The 19405-nt window shown below is 41.8% G+C and overlaps 1 protein-coding gene across 5 annotated transcripts in view; it reads left to right on the top strand.

Annotated features, from left to right (window-relative positions):
• CUX2 (cut like homeobox 2) overlaps positions 1–19405 on the top strand; it is a 549861-nt gene that overhangs the window by 325627 nt on the left and 204829 nt on the right. The window lies entirely within an intron of this gene.

Genomic DNA, 19405 nt, shown 5'->3' with positions numbered 1-19405 from the left:
TGTGTGCGTGAGCAGTGTTTCCTCTCAGTGGAGCCGTGTGTGGCTGCAGTAGCTGCTGGTCATGACTTGCTCTCTATTCAGCTTCTACTGCTGCTTACCTACAGCTTTAGCAATTGCAGCAGCAGACAGGCAAGGGACTTCAATATGCAATTCCTTGCCTTAATGAATCGGAGCCTAACTTTTTAAGGCATAATGGTCTTCTGCACTATTTCCCAAGCTGTGTGTTAACCTCATCCTTCTTCCTCCTTTCCTGAAACATTCCACCAGCCAGTAGGGAAAATGTGATTGTAATATCTCCTAATCAGCTGTGCTGTGGAATCTTACAATAAAATGCTTTTAAGAGGAGTAGCATAAATTATCATTTAAATGTAGTGTCTCACTTAAAATATATAAATAATTGTAGATATTGCGGCTATAATGCATCTTTAAAAGAGTTAAAGCCCCAAAAATGTGATTATTTAACAATATTAAGGTAAAAATAAAATGGATATGCTCCATCGCCTATTGAGAGAGGGGAGAAGAATCCGCTCTGCTCAGGAGACCTGAGAATTACCAAGGCCTATATTGCATTTGGTTTGAGTGACATGCAATTTAAATTCAGCCCTCAGCAGACTTCAAAAGGATATTCTGCCAGAGAATTGCTTTTTTGTTCTGTTGTGTTGTATGGATCCTGGAGACATCCTTAGATGCTTTTAATTCTGTTCCAAGTTCAACACTGATTGTGTAAGCAATGGTCTATGCATCCATAGTAGGATGTGGATTATTAATAGCAAGCTGTTGTTTCTACCTGAGGATGGCAAGATGTCTCTCCTGTGTACACTGCAGTTTTTATTTATGGAATGCTTTTATAGGTGAAGCTAAACTACGAATGTCCTGGGAAACTATCCTGTCTCTCTGGGGCATGGGATTCCCATATCTCTGAGTAATAATCAATGTGTGAAATCTCAGCATAAATGTTCTGGGACAGGATAAGTACTGTCTGTTGTGTCTGTATGATGCTGTACTCATTCACCGGATGTGCAAGTACCGGATATTTACAAAATACATTTGAAATAAAAAAAAAAAAAATTTTTAGTACATTTTGACGCATTGAATTCACCTTATTGTTTATTATGTTATTATGATCATTATATGTATAGCGCACTACATTTAATTATATGGACGTAGATTACTAATTGGAAATGAACGATCACCAAAACAGAACAGAGGGGCAGAAAGCAGCCCTGTCCTGAGGCTAATGTTCACACTTAGGTAAAAAATGCAGTTGGAACTAACCTATGGATTTATGCTGTGTCACTTGCTTCTCTTTGTCTAGGTCACAGGTGTCAAACTTAATGACCGTGGGCCAAATACGGCCCTCCATGCCATTTAATGTGGCCCCTTAGAGCTTCAAACGTAAGCAATAAAAGAACAACATTGCACTACCTTTCCATTTAGAGGAGAACGTCCCTCCCACATAGCAGAGTAGCTTGCAGAGCAGTGTAATATTTACCTGCAGCAGCGATGTGTAATGTCTCTTCTTTTCTTCCCAGCAGCCGCACACTGTATGCTTCCATACTTCCTTCTCCTGATCACGTGACATGCCTCAGGAACCTGTAGGTATGCAGCATAGAGCATGTGGCTGTCAGTAAGATCAACGGAGACCCAAAGCAGCACTGGAGCAAGAAAATATTAAACTGCTCCACTGTGCTACTCTGCAGAAGGGGGAGGAGCAGGCACCCCACGGTAACTAAGTATTCAAACTGATCAATAAATGTTAGATGTTAATAAACAACTTGGCCCACGACTTAGACTATATTTTTAGATTTTGGCCCCTTACATGATTGAGTTTGACAGCCCTGGTCTAGGTAACCCCAGACAGATGCTATTATATTGATATCATGTCTCTGAAGGGGCCATACTATCTCTCTAGCCATTCTGTACTTAGAAGTTGAGGTTGCTGAATGCAGTTTAATGTACTTTAGTAACTTATTGCGAAGGAGCTTTTTCAAAATAAAGAACCTTTTTGGTTGGTTAAACTGTATCTTGTGATAAATAAACTACATTTTGTGATTTTATAATTGGCCAGGACCTCTGGCCAATCGGGGCTCTTGTTTGTTTCCTTGTTAATAATTCTGGCTAATGAAGAGAACTGAGTTTTTTGAAAAGCTTAAAAAAATGTTTAAACTGAGGTTACCAAATACAGTAGATTTTGCTGTTTCAGTCAAAAGTGTGATCTATTATCTGGAATTGATTTTTCCTAAAAACAAAATCACCCTTGTTTATATTTTTGCATTGTGTATCCACTACTTATATGATTTAAAGTAAGCCTTGTATCACCTAGAGATGCATGAACACAGAATTCACCACAATTCCAAGACTGTGTCTACATGAGTTGACTTCTTCCTTTCTTGCCTCCTGGACCTCATAATTCAGTGGTGAAGCTGCCCAACACAGTAGACCAGTACTTACCCTCATCTCCTCCTAGGCACTGGTGGTTGTACTTAATATGGAAAAGAGTGTTTTGCAAGAAGGAGGAAATGATTGCTTCCCTGTTTTGTAGAGTCATGGACCTTATGGGCAAGTGAGAAGTAAAAAAAGTGAAGATCGATCAAGAAATGATTCATACTCACCATGTAATTCGTTCATGTTGCTCAATCCTCTGTGATCCTGCAAGTCACCATTTTTACTTCTAGCAGGCATGGGGAAAACAACAGATAGCACCATCAGCCTTTATCTATAAACACACCCACTTACAATGTTATAGGCTAAAGGATTGTTATATTATTATTTAGACCTTAGGCCCATTACAATAATGGGCGCTAGGCCTTGGTCACTATGCCCCTCACAACCCCCTCCCCCCCCGTTGCCTCTGCCAACGTTGCAGCAACATCGCTCGCACGGTCAGCGTGCATGCGCATGGCCGCTACGCGTACATGGCTGCTACACATACACGCCCACACTAGGGCCGCGATGCGCACACATGCCACAATGCACCCATCCTCCTGTACTGTCTAAAGTCCGCCCACGTGCCGCACATGCGTGCTGGCCTTAACGCACAAACACAGGGATACGGGAGGAAGCAGGGACACAGGCAGATTATTATATAGGATTTATTTAATGCCAACATCTTCTGCAATGCTTTACAGAGTATAGTCTTGTCACTGAGGAAGAAAACGTGGGAGGAAACTGGAGTGCCGGAGGAAACCTACACAAACACAGAGAGAACATACAAACTGCTTGCAAATACTGCCCTGGCCAGAATTCAAACTAGGATCCCAGCGCTGCAAGGCAAGAGTGAATGCACAGAGAGAGATACTGCTTGCTTGGCAGTTGGCAACAGCCATTATCTCCCACAAAGCAACAAGGTTGAGAGAGAAGAAACAGGAGCGCCTCTCTGGTGCATTAACGTTTTTAATAAAAATTCAAGCGCATTAAAATTACACTTACAATGTGTAAGGTGGAATCAAGCGTGTTTCAAAGCCTGCCGTCCGTTCCCCTCCTGGCTCTCTCGCTTGGCCAGAGCGAGAAGCGCGATGTTTGCGATGCGGAACAGGGTCTGGTGGGCGGGGCCTCGCTACGCTGTTGCCGTCTGACGTCACGACGCGTTTCGGCGTTGACCACGCCTTCGTCAGGACCTTCGTCTAATGCGCTTGAATTTTTATTAAAAACGTTAATGCACCAGAGAGGCCCTCCTGTTTCTTCTCTCTTATTGCACAGATTGCTGGCACCACCCAGCGTTTGGAGCAGCACCTGGGAGCATCATCTTCCTCCATTTAGTGCTCAGCAGCGCAGGAATCACTACACCTAAAGCAACAAGGTTCACAGAGAAGAAACTGTCGTGGCCATGGCAATGACATCACACTGTGGGAGTGGTTTCACCTCACTATCAGTCACACAGACATCCCTGATTCAAGAAAAGGTAGAGATTTCTCCTAAGAGATAGGGTATCGACTACTGATTGTGATGACGTTCAATTTTGCATTAAAGTTCCTTTTTAAAGTTCCTTGGTGGTACTCCCGACCCAGGCTCGGGGTGAAGAAAAGATGCTGGTAGTGGAAATTCAGAGCATGGGTCAAAGTAACCGCCGAGAGCTATATGCAGAGCATGCAGCTGAGTGGCATGTATAGCTAACCCCCCCCCCCCTCCCCCCAGATCTGGACGTTCGCTGCCCACCATCTTCCGGTCCTTGGAGGCTCTCGATCCCTCGGGCGAGATCACCATTTGGACTTGGAGGACTTGAAGGAAGGATTAGAGAGAGGTGAACAAAGGAAGGGATAGGGCTAACTTGTATGGAGAAGCATGTCCAGTTTTGCCATATACCAGTGCCTTAAAAGCCACCTGTAGTGAGAGGGATTTCATTCTAATTTTGGATATAGGCCATGGCTCCCCTACCTTTTTTTACTGCCATATTTATTTCCTTTTAAAAAATACCAGTTGCATGGTTTTCCTGATGATCCCCTGCCTGTAATACGTTTAGCCATAGACCCTGAACAAGCATATGCAGATCAGGTGTTTCTGACATTATTGTTAGATCTGACATTAGCTGCATGCTTGTTTCTGGTGTGATTCAAACACAACTGCAGCAGAATAGATCAGCAGGGCTGCCAGGCAACTGGTATTGTTTAAAAGGAAATGAATATGGCAGCCTCCATATCCCTCTCATAACAGTTGTCCTTTAAAGCAGAATTCCCCCAACCCTGTACCTCAAAGCCCACCAACAGTACATGTTTTGCAGGAAACCACAAACATGCACAGGTGAGGTAAATGCTTTAGCAGTGCTGATTAACCACCTCTGTGGTTTTCCACAAAACATGCGGCGTTGGTGGGCCTTGAGGACAGGGTTGAGGAACATTGCTTTAAAGAGTTAGAAATTCCTGGGATATCCTTCCATGTACAGTCATATCAGTGATTCTGGGGAATTAAGACAAGCTTATTTTAAGGCATTATTAAGTTGCATTAGCAAAAAAACCAATCACTCTGATCTTAGCACTTGCGGATAATAAACAGCACTGCACGTACCTGCACTCTGTAATGTCTTATTATTAAGTGTTATTCTGAATGTCTCTATTGTGCTCTTCATGAAACCCGGGAAGGGTTCATTACAAGGCTTGCAGTGGCTTACACAATATTGTGTTGCTAATTGCAGTATGTTATTAAATTAAATGTCTATATTTTTCTAATTCTTAGTGCATTTGAGGCTGCCTTGCAAATATATGTGAATCAGCCTGTTTCCCACAACCTCTTGAAGAGATTAGCCTTTATAGAGGGTTACAAGAACGTTACTGGTTATTTATCCAAAGGAACATAGCTGGCTGTACATCAAAGTAGCTATGGCTGCTGAGTAAATATTCATGATACAGTATCTGGCAGCTGTGCTGAACTTCTGAAGAGGTAAAAAATTTCCCTTGTAAATCGGCCTTAAATTTTGAGAGATCAGATACCTGCTGTTTACTATGAAACTTCATTTTAAGTTTAGTGATAGTTCATGGCCCTTAGTTCGTTTGCCCCAGAACGTTATAAATATGCAGGAGGTTTTAGAGCACAACTATCATTAACATCACTCTACACATGAATTAGTAAGATCAAATGCAGCACAATTTTATTTTGATTTTAAAAAGTACTTTTCTTGACCTGAGTTGCTCCCAAATATCACCTTTCTTTGTGTATCTAGGGATAAGAGGAAATCACATAGGGAAAGATGGAAGAAAGTTGCTCACATTTGCAGGCAGAACAAGGGTGTTTTTACCTGGAGGTGGTCTATCTGTATGCAATATAAGAAACAGTAAATAAGGAGAGGAATGATAATCATACATGTAAAAAATGATAAAAACGTAAGATGCAAAGGTTGCAACCACACTGGGGCCCTTGGGCCTGAGGGGCCCTTCCCCAATAGCAGTATTAGCTCTTTATTGGTCCTGTGCTTGTAATGATCCCTTTTACAGATACTTTTAAATTGGTAATCATTAACAAACGTTTCCCCATCTCTTGCTTGTACCTCCAATACTATGGATGACCTCGACAGGTTTCGGTGCACCTTATGAATTATGTATAGAGTGGTTGGGGGCCCAATATAAAACTTGCACTATGGCCCAAAGGTCCTTCGCTAGGGCACTGTTGGCACATCATTCTCATTGTTTACAGCTATGTCTTACAGCTATCCCATACTCCTTACTGAGTGTGGACTTGCTGATACTGATCTATACATTTATAATAATGAGTGGGAGAAATCTCTTTTCTTTAAAGGGATACTATAGGGGGGTCAGGGGAAAATGAGTTGAACTTACCCGGGGCTTCTAACGGTCCCCCGCAGACATCCTGTGTTGGCGCAGCCACTCACCGATGCTCCGGCCCCACCTCCGGTTCACTTCTGGAATTTCAAACTTTAAAGTCTGAAAACCACTGCGCCTGCGTTGCCGTGTCCTCGATCTCGCTGATGTCATCAAGAGCGCACAGCGCAGGCCCAGTATGGTCTGTGTCTGCGCAGTACACTCCTGGTGACATCAGCGGGAGCGAGGACACGGCAACGCAGGCGCAGTGGTCTTCAGACTTTAAAGTCAGAAATTCCAGAAGTGAACCGGAGGTGGGGCCGGAGCATCGGTGAGTGGCTGCGCCAACACAGGATGTCTGCGGGGGACCATTAGAAGCCCCGGGTAAGTTCAACTCATTTTCCCCCGACCCCCCTACAGTATCCCTTTAAAGATAGCAAATGCATTCAATTTTCTTATTATTATTTTTATTTATATAGCACCAACGTCTTCCATAGTGCTGTACATAGTACAAAACATATACTGTGAAGCATAGATACATGAGAAGTTCAAAACTCAATACAATCAGAACATCCAGCAGTACAAGTACATACATAGTTGATGTGTGGTTTGAGACATCATCACCAATACTGGTACACGAGTATATCCTAATTTACAGCAGAATAAGCAATACTAGGAGAAGGACCTTGTGAGCTTACAATCAAGAGGGTAGTGGTTTGGAGACATTAGGGAAGGAGACACAGGGATTAGTGTATAATGCTGGGAATACACAGTTCGTTTCTGCCGCTCGATTCTGCGCTCGATCGTTTTTGCCACTTGATTCTGCAGTCGATTCTCTTATCTTCCGCTCATTTTTCTTATCTTTTTCTATTCACTTCTATGAGAAATCGAGCGGTGAAATGATCGAACGGGAGATCGGACATGTCTGAAATTATCTATCGAGCCATCTATCTGGGGCAGAAACAAACTGTGTATTCCCAGCATAAGGCAGTGAACCTGATAAACTGATTAAAAATGTCCTACTTACATGAGAATATTCCTCGACAAGCACTTAGCAATGATGTAAACACCTCCTGATAAGTAGGCACCCATAGTCAGTATATTTGTGAGTCCAGTACTAAATATTTGTGCTGAATCTACGTGTTTCACTTTCTAGCCAGATGTTAGGAAATCATAATCAACTTTGGTAAGGGCAGTTACTATGAAGTGGTTGGAGCAAAAGCCCCAGCACCCAAATTGTGGATGTGGAGTAGTCTCAATGTATAAAAGTAGAGCAAACAGAGGTGCCAAAAAGCATAAAATACACTGAAAACTGTTTTAAAATAGGTGATAGTGGTGAACTTACCACCCCGTTTAAGAAACAAATTCTCTTGATTCAGGCAACGATATTATTGAAAACTCCACAATTTAATGTAAGACGTTTTGCAGGCAATTAGCCCGCTTCTTTAGGCAATATAGGGAGCAATTGAGCTGAACTCTTAGCATGCATGATGGTTTTGTGTCAGTTTTGTGTAGTCTGCTTGGTTATCTGATTGATGGAGTTCAGTGAGACCTCTAGCCTAGCTTACTTCCGCCACCCATGGCATAACCAAATCACCACCTTCCCCTCCATCCACTGGCTGTGCCTAATGCTGAATTGTCTCATGCCTCCCTTCCCCTACTGCTAACCTTAAACTCCACCCTGAAAATGGGGCTTAACCCTAGCCTAACTCGTAATCCATCATTAACTCCAATCTGTCCTCAGATATGGTCACTTACGTTTACTACTTTTTTAATAAACTTAGCCTAATGGCAGCCATAAACTTGCAGCTTAAAGAGAACCCGAGGTGTGTTTAAAGAATGTTATCTCCATACAGAGGCTGGATCTGCCTATACAGCCCAGCCTCTGTTGCTATCCCAAACCCCACTAAGGTCCCCCTGCACTCTGCAATCCCTCATAAATGCTGTGAGGCTGTGTTTACATCTGTAGTGTCAGTCTCAGCTGCTCCCCCGCCTCCTGCATAGCTCCGGTCCCTGCCCCCGTCCCTTCCCTCCAATCAGCAGGGAGGGAAGGGATGCAGGCGGGGACTGGAGTTCTGCAGGAGGCGGGGAGAGCAGCAGACTGACACTATAGAGATAAACACAGCCAGCTCTGACAAGCTGTTTGTCAGCAGCGTGGCTGTGATTTATGAGGGATTGCAGAGTGCAGGGGGACTTTAGGGGGGTTTGGGATAGCAACAAGGCTGGGCTGTATAGGCAGATCCAGCCTCTGTATGCAGATAATATTCGTCAAACCCACCTCGGGTTCTCTTTAAGTCTGCAGATGGTAGACTCTACTAGAATCATCAATGTACCATTTTTGCCCTTATCTCTCTATGCGATTTAACACTCTTTTTAATATAACCTAAAGCTATAGTACTCCATCTGTCTAAGAATACATTTTCAAAGCCAGGGTCAGTGTTCTTCAGAAGTTGAGGAATAAGGACCCAATTAACTGTAGCTGATGGTGCTGACTATCTATAATCTATAATATAGTCTATGTTTTTGCATATCTCTTGTGGTTTAAAAGTATTTCATTTAGATATTCCTGGCAAAGGGGCAAGGTCTTCCTTAATACCCCACTGTGCAGAGGCAATCTATTATTACGTGTCTAAAAATCTGCATTACAGAGATCATTTCCTTGCACCCACTTTACTGAAGCAATCATTTCTTGCTTACTCCAGTATTAAAAGATCATAATGGGCACAATGTATCAGCCAGAAGGGTAAGGCCAGGATGACACTGAAATCCTCAGCAGAATATCTGTCACATCTAGACTGGCACAACGGATACATCTCTGAGCAATAGGAAATGAGTGTATTAAAACTCACGCATTTCTTCATCATTAAAATCCTTGGAATTTTCTACATGAATGCTGACAGTGTATTTTATACCCTAATCATTCATCTATAAATTGCACAATGCTGCGCTAGAGCTCGTTTTGTGTTTCTTAATGCTTTTTAATGCCTTCTCTTTTCACATTTTATGTTGCTGTTTAATCTCCTATATAGCAGTGTGCTTTTTTTTTACAGCTTTTGAAATGTTTATGTATTGCTGTAGTAGATATTTCAAAGGATTCTAAAGCATTTTATTCACTGATAATTCACTGATATTTGCTGAATAATCAGTCATAATTAAACGACACCATTTCCTTACACCAGTCTGTACTATGTACATTTTAAGAAAACAGAAAATGTCTATATGTCAATGACTGGCATATGCTCTTTTTTGCTATCTTGTATTAGGCAGTTAGTTCCTTTTCTCAGATACAGAGAAGCATAGATTATAAAGAAAACTTCTTGTTCCAGGGAATGGGATTATTTTGGCACTGACTGTGTTGTTAATAGTTTAGGGTTTTAGGATTTGCTAGACCTGTGTTGTATTTTTTTAAACCCTCTTCTGCTCTGGTAAGGAACCTTAAAGCACACCTGAGGTATATGGAGGTTGCCATATTTATTTCCTTTTATACAGTGCACATTGCCTGGCTGTCCTGCTGGTCCTCTGCCTCTAATACTTTTAGCCATAGACCCTGAACAAGCATGCTGATCAGATATTTCTGACTGAAGTCTGACTGGATTTGCTGCATGCATGTTTCAGGCGTGTGATTTAGACACTACTGATGTCAGAAAGATCAGCAGGATGCCAGGCAACTGGTATTGTTTAAAAGGAAATAAATATGGCAGCCACCATGTCCCTTTCACTGCATTAAAGTTCTCTCTGTCGGTCCATGCGGTCTTAGTTCAAAAGGTTTCCGGGCAAGTTTACAAGAATGTTCCTTAATCTGGTATTGCTGCACATCTGGACCGAATAATCAGTATTGCCCTTTGCCATGTCTGTTTTTTTAGCAATGGCATGATGTACCGTATGTATAGATGGATGGTATCCGCATTTCTTTATTCACTTAGTCTGGCAATACATATGGCAATTAGGACAATAGTGATACTGAAGAGCATGGTAACTTTTTTCAGTGTCTTGGTAGATATCTTTAACTGAAGGGTATCCATGTTGGTATTATTATTGAAGGGGGCTGATAAACAATCACTTCACTCAAGCCTAGTGGATACTGACATGCATACATACCTGTGAGCTGTGATGATATGGGAATTGCTAACAGAATAGGCTATTTCTGTGAAAAATTTAAAAAGCATATAATAAGCAGTGTTTATAGACTGGCTCGCTCCCCTCCGACTGTTGTTGTGGGACAGAACTCTTCAAATTCTTGGTATGAAACACTTTTTGTTAATTGTTACAATGTGCTGTTGCATTTAAATGGATAGATGTTTGAAACAAATTCTTATCCTTACACACTATTCCATTGCTGTTTCCTCAGACCCACAATACACACATCAAAGAGAATTTTTGGGCAAGGTTGCTAAAATGTATGTATGTGTGACACTGCCCTTTAGGCCTTTTAACCATTACGTGGGGCATGCTTGGCATTTTAGCATGCACTTCGATCTGCAGGCATGTGGGCAGTGTGCAGGAACATTCATCAGAATATATAAAAAGCACCTCCTTGCAGCAGGATAATGCTGTGATTCCTGTAGCTTCAGAGTACATTACTTGGTGTTGGTAGAGCAATCACAGGGGTCACGACCTGGTATTAACCAGCATCAAGTTAGACTGTTGCCCACCAGGGGTAGCGGCCTATTTACCCCTGCGAGAAGACCAGTGAATTTAGAACTTGTGCCCTGGCAGAATGTCGACAGGGGTTAAATCCTATGAAAATACTTTTAGGATGTGGAGGTTTTAGGATTAACTTTTGTGCTTCCCCAATCAACATTATTTTCTTTCTGTGGTAATAAACTATATACAATAAATGCCAGAAAAAAATCTATTTTCTTAAATACCGTAGCTGAAAAGAGTAAAATCCATGTGATTTTTTTTTTTTTACACATTTTTTCTTTCATTTGCATTGGTCCATGATGACACTGTGGACTTGTCATATAAGCCATGGATGTGGTATTGGGCCATCAGTCCATTCTAAGATGAGGTGATACTGGAATGTGACATATGGCAAAATCAGTGAAATTTAGTGGATGCTGCATCCAAAGACCTGTTAATGTGAGGGCACTTTTGCATAACACAACCGAGACAACACACTCACCATGGTGGTATTGTTCATAGGTCAGCTGAAAGTGCAGGGGTAAGCATTTGCATTTTGTAGCCTTGTATCTAGGCTCAGCGCTTTTGAAAGTTTTGTAGTTTGAAACTTTTTGTAGGGCATTTTATCCTGCATTACTTACTTATTACTCGTTCACAATTGCTAGACCTATGGTAATGTATTAACCTCCTTAGCGATAATCCTGAGTCAGGCTCGGGACTGAAATCCACAGCTCAGAGCAGTAATCGCGTGCCTGAGTAAGTAATTCAGGAGATGCTGCAGATCTCACTGTGGTATGTTTTTTCCCTTGTTTTTCGGGTCTAAAAGTTTGTGAAAAAATTGCACAGCTTTTACACCCTGAATCTGGAAATAATCATAACGCCAGGGAGGTTAATATTGTATATGTAATAGAAATACTCATTATAACACACCCAATAAATACATATTAGGAATATGATCATTAAAATGCATATGCTGCCCTCCTGTTGGCCACTAGTAAATGAGACTACAAGTTTCAGCAGTAATGGGCGCGAATATGGAGGATTTGGCAAACACCATTAATTTCCGTGTTAGCACTGTATCCTAGGTATCCTAGGAGTAAGCGAGGGTCTAATTACACGTCATTAATAACTTTTCTGCCTACCTTGAACTAAATAGCAAAGTGCTGTTAGATGATTGATTTGCCTTTATCCTGATGATTTGGAAAGATGGGCTCTGGATCACAATGCGGTCTTATGGTCATTTCCGTGGAGCTGATTAATAGCGTTAACTATAGATAGCGTTAGCTGTAGATAGAGATCTGAGTCTAGTAGGTGACTTTCCTGGATCTTTACAGTGGACGTTACTGCGATATTTTATGTTACAAATTTCAAAAATGTTATCAGCATCTCCATTCCCCCCTAAACATACTTTTACAAAAGTCCTACATATGTGCCATCATACATTCATTGTATCTAATTACGTGATTGTTTTGTTTTTTTTGTTTTTTTTCTTAATCCATGTACTAATATGACAAACATTGCAGTGGAATTTTGGAAGAAATATTTGTGAGAAAATGGTTACATTATCAAATTTGCAGTCAGAACTCCTTTATTTCCTTCTAGCTTCAGGGACCTTTCCTCCCTGTCTATGGCGTCTATTAGTCTGATCCTCCAGCGATCTAACCTCCCACTCTGGCTGTTTTCAGTAGTGAGGGTGCCTCTCCACACATCTCCTCTTTCTTGGAAATCCTATGCCAGATCTGTACACTAACAGATTAATTAAATTCTTTATGATTATATGGGCTGCTTTTCCTCCCAGATGGAAGCTCTGCCTCAGAGCATAAATAGACAGGGGGAGTGGGTAGATTAGCACGGGAGTCGGGGCAGACTGCTTATCAACATGCTATACAATCAATAGTGCTGAAGTCAGCCATCATTTTAAGACTTAAGAAAACAGGAAAGCTGATCATAAGTGCTGTGTTTATATTCCCCATGAAAAATCTTTCTGCTAGAAATCATTTCAAATTAACCTAATACACTTAGCCTAAGTATAATGGATATATGTTCTCTTCCCACACAGACACAAATAACTGAGCATTGTCTGCTTGTTATGAGCATATTAAAGTCAATTTATGAAATGACTATTAGGGCGACATAAGTTGTGAGTTTTAGTCTATGTAATTTTCAGCCAGTTAGAAGTATACTGTGATTATTGTAATCCAAATAAACTTCTCAGGATTGGGAGTAATGAATGCAGTGTTTATAGTACATACAATATATTGCACCATCGTTTCTTCTGAGGTGTACTTGTAAAAAGAATTTAGGAAGAAATGTACCAAATGTACCAATATTCGATCTGGAAACAGTAAAAAAGGGCGCAGGTGGCTAGTGGACAAATCGGGCGCCGCCATTCACTTCCATAATAATTATCGTTTACTGGGCGCCGAACAGGAAAAAAGGGCGCCCGAGAATAATAACGTTTACCAACGGCGCCCGAAGATTTTTCATGTTTTATAACTGCTTGTGATGATTTACGTTTCCTATTTCTATAAAACATTATTTTAAAAGTTATCCCTTAGTGTTTGTAAAACATTATTATTCACGAAACAAAGCGATCAGTACGTAACGTAAATTGTACTATATATTATCCCTTACTGTTTTTAAAACATTATTCTACACACAATACAGTGATCTCTAAGGAGGGTCTTAGGTTTAGGCACCAACAGGGGGGGTCTTAGGTTTAGGCACCATCAGGGGGGTCTTAGGTTTAGGCACCAACAGGGAGGGTCTTAGGTTTAGGCACCAACAGGGGGGGTCTTAGGTTTAGGGACCAACAGGGGGGTCTTAGGTTTAGGCACCAACAGGGGGGTCTTAGGTTTAGGCACCAACAGGGGGGTCTTAGGTTTAGGAACCAACAGGGGGGGTCTTAGGTTTAGGAACCAACAGGGGGGGTCTTAGGTTTAGGCACCGACAGGGGGGTCTTAGGTTTAGGCACCAACAGGGGGGTCTTAGGTTTAGGCACCAACAGGAGGGTCTTAGGTTTAGGCACCAACAGGGGGGTCTAGGGGTTAGGTGTAGGTACAGGGAGGGTTACTTAGTAATTTTTTTTTAAACGTTATTATACGTTTCACTATTTAAACGGAAGATTGACGTTTTTACAATTGCCGATTTCATGCACATTATTTAATGATTTATAACTTTATAAAACATTAATTTTAAACGAAATACAGTACAATTCATTTTTAAACGGTATCCATGCTTATCGTTTAAAACCCCGCGCCCTTTTTTTTCCCAGCGCCCCTTTTTAACGTACGCGTCCGATCTTGCTGTGCAAATTCTGATAGTAAACTATCGGTAAATGATACTGATATCTCACTGCAGCTAAACCTAACCATATTTTCACACAGAACCCTCCCTCTACTGATGCCTAACCCTAATCACCCCCACTCCCACACAGATGCCTAGTCCTATCCACCCTACTCTTCGATGCCTAAGCCATCCCCAACTAATACCTAACCTTAAAAGACCTCAAAACCCAGCAACACCTAAGCTTAAAAAAAACCCTTCAATGCCTAACCATAACTTCACCCACCTGCCCCCTGCAAAAAACGAATAATATCAGTCACTACAGAAGTCTGGGTGTCACCATAGACGTCCATAGTAATATCGGCTACTGCAGGAAATTGGGGTGCCACCCATTAAAATAGCAGATGCCAGGGCTGTCGGCTATGCAAGCAGCTGTAAGGAGTGAGCCTTCGGCTCCAAAATCTTCTGCTTGCCTTCCGAGACATTGAGACTCTTATAATGACCTCTAGTAACCAGTTTGCACTCTATGGGCTTGATTCATCAAGCACCCGTAGTGCTCCCTATGCACACCTTACATAGCAGTGCGCGCTCCATGTAAGGAGTGTGCCTTCCTTAGTTCCGTGCATTCTAATGCACAAAACAATGCGTGTAACATTAACTGCGGGTGGCCCTGCTTCTGTGAAGTATCGCGATACTTCACTCGCGGCCTCTTCTGTATTAATTTCCCTTGCTATGTAAATTAATACAGTAGTGGCCGCAGGCCGCGGTAGCAACACGTCACAGAAGCAGGGCCACCCGCAGGTAATGTTACGCACATTGCTTCACGCATTGCAATGCGCGTAACTAAGGAAGGCAAATTCCTTACATGGCAGCGCGCACTGCTATGTAAGGTTTGCATAGGGTGCACTACGGCTCATTAAGCCACACTGCTTTAGCAGCGATGCTTGATGAATCAAGCCCTTTGTCTGCGCATGTTTTTCTTTTCTTTACACAGCTTAAGAAAAAGGTCACGTATCTATTAACCACCGTTTCATGAAAGCCCCAGCTTTTTTACCCAAGTGCTTCCATACAGTCCTTTCATAATTTATAACAATGCATATTATTACATAGCAAAGAAATGAACAGCGCTACTTAAAAACAGATAAGTGCCTACCTGCAAGAGAGTGCAAGCCCCACTTGTGGGATAAAATACACACCTAGCATACACATAACCTGTCTACCACTGGAGGATGTTGGTTTCCTGTAACAGCTTGCATGCAACTTGTTAAGTACTCATTCCTCCCACTGCGGAGAAGTCATCCCCCTATCGGAGGGGACCTAACACTAACTAAATCCTAACCTATGCATATGCATAGCCTGGGTGCGCTACCAAGTAAAATCGAAAATTGAAAATTGCGCAAAAGGTGGATCAGCGCATCACCAGGCCGCCTCCGAATCTGATTGTAGGCCATTCGGAGGCGGCCTGGTGATGCGCTGATCCACCTTTTGCGCAATGCATATTATTAGTTGTTATCAAAATGTGTTTTCATTCTGTAATTTAGCTTTTGTTATCTATCACCTTTTACAGCAAGACATGAAATCATTCTTATTACCAATGGTAAAACTGTATGCAACTCCAGATAAGGGCAACTTTTCTTTTGCACTGTCCTTAAGACCTGACAAATGTAATTTTTATACCATTCTGTGTACATTAATGTGCATTTATTAGATCACCTCTTAAGCCTCTTAAGGTGGCCACTAACTGTCCAATTTCTAGCAAAAAATCGTTCAAGCGATCAGAAATTCTGATCGGATTGGTTGAAAATAATCTCAGTTGATGGGCACAATCCATTATAAACAATTATAAAAATAATCGTCCGATTGGATTTTTGTCAAACGAAAATTTGGATTTTCTTGATTGGTTGTGATAGGAAGCAAAGATTGGTTCGTTGATAATGTAGTGGACGATTTTTCTTCCGATAAGAATTTCTGATCGCTCAAACGATTTTTTGCTAGAAATTGGACCATTAGTGGCCACCTTTACACACACTAGAGGGAACTTGGCTAAGGCAATGGTTCGTTGCTGTCTCGCCTGAGAAATCTAGCATGTATACAGCTGCCTCCCATTGTTTAAAATTGGGCACACCGAAATGACAGCAACAGAACACAATTTTCCCCTTTTTCCTAATCTTGCTGGAAACCTCCATCATGCATTACATCCCTCATCCCTGCTACATGGAGGAGTACACAATGCTCGGCAGATAAGCTCATTTAAAACCACTGGATGTTAACAATATGTCTGCTTCCGTGAAAGCGGGAAGTAGAAACGTTGCAGATTAATTTTAGGATTTGTATCAGCTGTAACAAAGAAATGTTTTTTGTTTATAGGTTATTATTCGTTTGTTTATCTTATAAAGCAGACAGGATGTTCTGAGTTCAGGTCCATTTAACTGCAGCACCGAAGCCCTTTATAGCCATATCATCCTGCGCAGGTTTTCCCAAAGATTTACAATATGTAAAGATGAAAAAAAAGATAAGAAAAAGGAAAAAAAAATACATTTGTGATCAGTTAATTATACTTCTAAGTTTGTGTTTCAGATGTACTGTTTTATCAGTTGTCTTAGGGGCCTGTTTATAGAGAAGTGGTGATCTCCTCCTAACAGATTGCCACCTTTATTTGTTTGTTTGAAAAATCAGATCGCCTCTTTAACATCACCATTTTTATAAACAGGCAATCTGTTTTTATTACAGCGGGGATCAGTGCTTTTAGCAGAAAAACACATGATTTTTCTACCAGTCTACATATTAACCTATGCTATATAAGTCAAAGTCAGGGCAGGAAGCAGAAAGTCATAATCAAGGCCACAGGCCAAGGGCAGAGCAAACAGATATAGTCAAGGTCACAGACCAAGGGCAGAGCAGGCAGATGGGCAGAGCATGCATACAGTGGAGGAAATAATTATTTGACCCCTCACTGATTTTGTAAGTTTGTCCAATGACAAAGAAATGAAAAGTCTCAGAACAGTATCATTTCAATGGTAGGTTTATTTTAACAGTGGCAGATAGCACATCAAAAGGAAAATCGAAAAAATAACCTTAAATAAGAGATAGCAACTGATTTGCATTTCATTGAGTGAAATAGGTTTTTGAACCCCTACTAACCATTAAGAGTTCTGGCTCCCACAGAGTGGTTAGACACTTCTACTCAATTAGTCACCCTCATTAAGGACACCTGTCTTAACTAGTCACCTGTATAAAAGACACCTGTCCACAGAATCAATCAATCAAGCAGACTCCAAACTCTCCAACATGGGAAAGACCAAAGAACTGTCCAAGGATGTCAGAGACAAAATTGTAGACCTGCACAAGGCTGGAATGGGCTACAAAACCATTAGCAAGAAGCTGGGAGAGAAGGTGACAACTGTTGGTGCGATTGTTCGAAAATGGAAGGAGCACAAAATGACCATCAATCGACCTTGCTCTGGGGCTCCACGCAAGATCTCACCTCGTGGGGTGTCAATGGTTCTGAGAAAGGTAAAAAAGCATCCTAGAACTACACGGGAGGAGTTAGTGAATGACCTCAAATTAGCAGGGACCACAGTCACCAAGAAAACCATTGGAAACACATTACACCGCAATGGATTAAAATCCTGCAGGGCTCGCAAGGTCCCCCTGCTCAAGAAGGCACATGTGCAGGCCCGTCTGAAGTTTGCCAATGAACACCTGAATGATTCTGTGAGTGACTGGGAGAAGGTGCTGTGGTCTGATGAGACCAAAATAGAGCTCTTTGGCATTAACTCAACTCGCTGTGTTTGGAGGAAGAAAAATGCTGCCTATGACCCCCAAAACACCGTCCCCACCGTCAAGCATGGGGGTGGAAACATTTTGCTTTGGGGTTTTTTTTCTGCTAAGGGCACAGGACAACTTAATCGCATTAACGGGAAAATGGACGGAGCCATGTATCGCGAAATCCTGAACGACAACCTCCTTCCCTCTGCCAGGAAACTGAAAATGGGTTGTGGATGGGTGTTCCAGCACGACAATGACCCAAAACATACAGCAAAGGCAACAAAGGAGTGGCTCAAGAAGAAGCACATTAAGGTCATGGAGTGGCCTAGTCAGTCTCCGGACCTTAATCCAATAGAAAACCTATGGAGGGAGCTCAAGCTCAGAGTTGCACAAAGACTGCCTCGAAACCTTAGGGATTTAGAGATGATCTGCAAAGAGGAGTGGACCAACATTGCTCCTAAAATGTGTGCAAACTTGGTCATCAATTACAAGAAACATTTGACCTCTGTGCTTGCAAACAAGGGTTTTTCCACTAAGTATTAAGTCTTTTATTGTTAGAGGGTTCAAAAACTTCAGTTGCTATCTTTTATTTAAGGTTATTTTTTCGATTTTCCTTTTGATGTGCTATCTGCCACTGTTAAAATAAACCTACCATTGAAATGATACTGTTCTGAGACTTTTCATATCTTTGTCATTGGACAAACTTACAAAATCAGTGAGGGGTCAAATAATTATTTCCTCCACTGTATGTAGTCAAAGTCACAGGCCAAGATCAGAGCAGGCAAATGTAGTCAAAGTTACAGGCCAAGGACAGAGAAGGCAGTTGTAGTCAAAGTGCGCAAAAGGTGGATCAGTGCAGTTTTCAATTTTCAATTTTACTTGGTAGCGCACCCAGGCTGTGCATATGCATAGGTTAAGATTTAGTTAGTGTTAGGTCCCCTCCCATAGGGGGATGACTTCTCCGCAGTGGGAGGGACGAGTACTTAACAAGTTGCATGCAAGCTGTTACAGGAAACCAACATCCTCCAGTGGTAGACAGGTTATGTGTATGCTAGGTGTGTATTTTATCCCACAAGTGGGGCTTGCACTCTCTTGCAGGTAGGCACTTATCTGTTCTTAAGTAGCGCTGTTCATTTCTTTGCTATGTAGTTGTAGTCAAAGGCCATGGGCAAAGAAGGCAGATGTAGTCAAGGTCACAAGCCGAGGTCAGGAGAGGCAGCTATCAGATCATGCCAGGTCAGGAGCATGAATGGGTAAATATGACAGCTGATTTGTACTGCAGCAGAAACTCAATGAGCAGTACAGCGAATCTACACTTTCACATAGCACCATTCATATGTCCATTGCAAATGTCTCCACTGCACCACAACACAGCAGTGCACATTTGCCATGACAGTGGAAGTAATGAATGGCACATATCCAGTGGTGGGCAGTGCTAGAGACACAGTGGAATACACATATGTAAATCAGCCTTTATACTT

The sequence above is a fragment of the Hyperolius riggenbachi genome, chromosome 1, assembly GCF_040937935.1.
Source record: "Hyperolius riggenbachi isolate aHypRig1 chromosome 1, aHypRig1.pri, whole genome shotgun sequence".
Classification (NCBI taxonomy): Eukaryota; Metazoa; Chordata; class Amphibia; order Anura; family Hyperoliidae; genus Hyperolius; species Hyperolius riggenbachi.
Note: the sequence above shows the minus strand (reverse complement) of the source record. Positions and strands in the feature narration are given on the sequence as shown.